This window comes from Acanthisitta chloris, unplaced genomic scaffold (genome assembly GCF_000695815.1).
Source record: "Acanthisitta chloris isolate BGI_N310 unplaced genomic scaffold, ASM69581v1 scaffold32439, whole genome shotgun sequence".
In the NCBI taxonomy this organism is placed as follows: domain Eukaryota; kingdom Metazoa; phylum Chordata; class Aves; order Passeriformes; family Acanthisittidae; genus Acanthisitta; species Acanthisitta chloris.
In genome coordinates, this window is record NW_008690338.1 from 14,089 (window position 1) to 18,706 (window position 4,618).

At 43.6% G+C, this 4,618-nt stretch overlaps 1 protein-coding gene across 1 annotated transcript in view; it reads right to left on the reverse strand.

Annotated features, from left to right (window-relative positions):
• LOC103808968 (muscle, skeletal receptor tyrosine protein kinase-like) overlaps positions 1 to 4,618 on the reverse strand; it is a 31,580-nt gene that overhangs the window by 10,401 nt on the left and 16,561 nt on the right. The gene's annotated exons all lie outside the window — the stretch shown is intronic.

Consider the following 4,618-nt stretch of genomic DNA (forward strand, 5'->3'; position numbering starts at 1 on the left):
CACATTGCAGTCACTGTCAGACTTGGGTGCTGTGGGAAAGCCAGGACAGGTTGCATAAGAGCAGTGAGTGTCACCTTTCACCAGCGCAAAGAGGGGCAAGACAACCAGGATGAGCTCAAGGTCCATTTATGCAACTGCATCAGCAAGGAAATATGTCCTGTAGCTAAATAGCAGAATCCAACTGCCAAAAATATGAGATTTTCCCCCCCCACCAAATTACACAAAGAAAGAAAAGTGGTAAAGGCAAGAAGAAACAGCAAAGCTGATAGTGCAGCTGGCAAGGAGAGGTGAATGAAAGGCAGGAAGGGGCAGGATCAGGAAATAGCCATAAATCTTTGTAAAATTCAAGTTATTTGGTGGCCTCAGCATATTGTTTTGGTTTCATTTTTCCTCAGAGTGAAAAATCATCAATCAGGTCTTTTTTAACACCTTCAGTACTTGTCCTCTTTTTCCAGATCCTTCTGAACATGGATTTCGCCACAACCTTTGCCAGTTTAGCTACATTGCCACAAGGTTAGCAACATTCACATCAAGACCCTCAGGCTCTCAGCACTGGATTTGCTCAAAGTCATGCCAAAAAACTGTTAGGGAAGGCACACAAAGAGGGCTTCATTTATATATTTATTTATGTGGAAAATAAAACAGAGGAGCTGTAAATGAAATCCAGACAGCTAAAAGCCATGCCAGCATGTTAAATTTCACTCCCAAGACCCTTAATAAACGTCCTTTCTTTTACAGCTCTGGTAAATGATGTGCCGTGCACTGCAGGGCTTGCTAGGAGGTATCTGTACAGCAGCCAGCTGCTCTTGTTTCTGAGAATTACGTAACATCATCCAGTCCAAACAGTAGGGCTTTACTTCAGACACCAAATTTTTATACCATAAAAAGATTAAAGCAGCACCCCCAGCCCCCTTCCATCCTGCCCCCAGTTTGAACAGCTAACTCTTTCCAGGTGACATTTTTTTCTCATTGCCTTTGACTGAGCTAAGTTTCATTTCCTGGGTTTGGGGCCTGATCCTGCAGTCCTGGCAGATGCCTGCCCTATGTCTGGGTAAGGCCTGGGGTTCTCTTAAAATCAGGCTGGATTGGGCCAGTCACATCCAGACAGCTGTCTAGGCGACCTGGAGCCATGCCGCTGCACTGGGGAAAGGACAAAGTGATGCCCAGAGCACCAGGCCCAGACAAGCACCTGGTTCGGTGTGTTGGGTAGGTTGGTTTTTTCCAAAGCCTACAGCAGCTTTGGTGAACCCCAGCTTTTTCAGAGAACATGAGGAACACTTGCCCATGTACATGGATCAACCCAGCCTGTCAACATCTACATGTGTTCACATCCAAGAGTTTGTTGCTAGTCCTGGCACACTATAAATCGTAGCTGATAGTCCAAACCAAGATAAGGCCAACAGGAGCTAAACTTGTGTTAGCAACCACCTGGCAGCAGTGGGTGCACACTCCCTTCCCACCACAGCCTGAGCCTGCCCTGACATGTGAGCCAGACCCGATGTGTCCATACTGCCAGATCTGATGTCTCAACCTGCTCCACTTTCCCCAGCTGTTTTTTTTATCATGAAAAATGGCCTTTGGGGTGATTGCAACCAGGTCTTTTGCATATTTTTTTTTCCAGCTAGGCTGCAAAACACAGTGAGTAAAAGCAAGTGCAAAAGGAGTTTTCCTTTGGTGCAGCTGGTGCTGTGTTGAGATACTATGCGCCTACATAGCTGCAGGAATTGGTAAACTATGTATTGCCTCAGAAACTTTCCTGATATAGATACCCTGGCAAAGACTGCACTGTGTAAAATTCATGTGTAAGCACTTAGGAGATAAACTGCAAGCATTTTTTTGTTTGTGTTTGCCAGTGTTCCTTTAGCTTTTTCATGCCCAAAATGTGACAGATTGTATTGACTTCTCTACAGAGGCTTGGGCTTGGACTTTGCTTATTAATCCATAAAAAATCATTTATGCTTGCCTTCTATATGCTCTGAAGAACCATGAACTTGTGCCACTGTGGTTGCAGTCTCTGCCAGTGAGAAGTCCAGTTGCCTAAATCCCCATTCAGATTCATTCATTTCACATCTGTCCACTCTTCCTAACAAGTCTAAAGGAGGCAGTCAAGGAGGGTAACAAGCAGAGGGGCTACCATTTCTTTCCCGCTGGTGAGAGATGAGGGAAACTCTGACAAATACATTTTTAAACATGTAGAAAGCTGCAGCATTCATGCTTTCCAACATAAATTAATCCATTAAAATCTGAAAAATTCTTGAAATACCATGACTGAGAACAGGCCACACACCATGCTCGTGGATCAGCAGTCACAGAGACAGCCATGCTGAGCTGTGTGCAGCAGCTAATCGCATTCCAAGAGCCTGGGCTGAACAAGCAAGGCACAGCCTCTGCAGCTGACATGACAGGACCAAATTCCAGCTCAGAGAACAAACAAATTCTTCAGCAAGGACGGTCAGCAACTCTCCTAACAGCAACAGTGACAGGCTCTGTGCACTGCTTGCCACTTCCAAAACTCATAGGTTAATAATTAAATCCTGAGATAACCAGAAGGTCAGTTTCACTTTGATCTCCTAGCATTTTTTACCAAAATTGCAATATTTATCTGTTTTGCAAGCCTACCAAGTAAACACAAAGAGGAGCAAAATGGCTCAAGCAAAGCTGATATGAGACACTTCCACTTATCTCTGTCAAATTACCTATTTTTCTTTAAACCCTGTCCAAACACTCTTATTGCTAGAAAAACATGTGTGTACAGATTATCAAAAGAAAAAAAAAAAAAAGGTACAAATGCAGTAGGAAACACACACAACCACAGTATTATTTCTCCAGGAACAACAACTATATTAGGTGTGGGCCCCAAAAAAGCAAGCAGAAGAAGAGCTGTAAGCAAGCTCTACTTCATCATCCACCTATCCCTCACCCTGTTATCATGGTAACCTGGGAGGAGAACCCCCCCAGTGCATTTGAATTATCTCCATTTTGTACAAAATATCAAAGTCTTCAAGCTCTTCTGGCTCCTGATACATGATTAGGGAGGTTTGGGGCTTGAAGTAGTCCTTTAGGCATTATGCAGCACAGACCCAACTGCACAGCAATACACAGACACACAGCCTGGAGCATGAGGAAAGGAGGGATGATTCCATATTTGTGCAGAAGGGAGGTGGAGGAAACCACAACATCTATCCTGAAGCATACGCCATCGGATTCTAAGCTCTAGCGTCTAATATCTAAGCAAGTTCTTCATAGCAAGGCAACAACTATTCGAGGTCATTTTATTCTATGGTGAACTCCCATATATATGAGTGGTAGAACAACTTGCATCAACAGAAGGACTCATAGAATATTAAACACACCAGTAACTTTTCAGCTGTGAAACACTTTATATTGCATGTACATAACTCTGGAATTCTAGAAGGAGACACTGTAAATATGCGAAGATGTAATAACCAAGAGTAAAATGTAAATAGATAGCTTATATCCTGTGTAACTATATAAAACCTGTTCAGTACAAGTGTTCATCTCTATACACAGAGCAAACACCAGATTCAAGGACAAGTGAGGATAGCATGTTCAAATTACTTCCCAAGGAAATGAATAAGGAAATTCTTTTCATGTCAGTGCTGGTCATGTATATGTGTTTGGTTTCTTTGAAGGAAAGACACTGTTAAGCCTCCCAATGCTATGACTCTTCTATAGTAGAGAGACATATTGTGTGCCATTTAACTCTGCCACTACCCATTACTCCACGTGAAATTGGAAAGAAGTTCCCAGACTTGTAAGTCAAGGAGCAATTCTGTTGCTTGTTCCACCTGCAATCATGAGCCATCATGACTGTTTCTAAGGCTTCTGCTCGTACTGAGGTCTCCATAGCTACACACAAGCCTCTCTCTCTCCAGCTCTCAGGAATGGAGCAGGCAATTATGGGAATCACTGGGATAACAAAAACCAAGATGAGCCTTGCAGCATCCTGGCATCTGGTCTCTGCCAATGCGTAACAACAGTGCCATAAATTTATTTACGTGCCATGTGAAAAGTACTTCCTTTCATCTACTTTAAAGTGTTGCTAGCAGTAGCTGCTAGGATGTTTCTTGTTTTGAGTGATAGCAAGCAGCCTGTTCCTGGCTCACCTTACCCATCATACATGCTTGGTTTTCAATGCTGGAAACACCAGCTACTCCCTCCTACCTCAGAGATCCATCTTCATTCCCAATTCTCAGCTCCCAGTTTGATATGACCTTTTTGTGAGTGGCTACCTGGGGCTGCAGTCACTTCAGGATAGTTGTCAGTGCAAGAGGCCACCCTGTGACAATTACTCAAGGCAGCATGCACCTCATGCCAGTGTTAGAGCAGAGCAAGTCTCAGGAGTAAATTGAATAGTTTATGCTTGTTTGTTCATTTGCTGAAGGTCTGGAGTTGTTTTCTTTCTCTTGCAGCTTGCCCTGTTACCCTGTAATTAGGGCTATGGTTTTATCTGTGGCATCTGAGATCCCTGGGATGACTATGGTGAATGTCATAGGTAGGAGGAGTTTTAATGAGATATTCTGGGCTTTCAGATACGCCCATGCAACCCCGCTGAGGCCACTCAAATACTTTGGTGTAATTACAGGCAAGCACACTC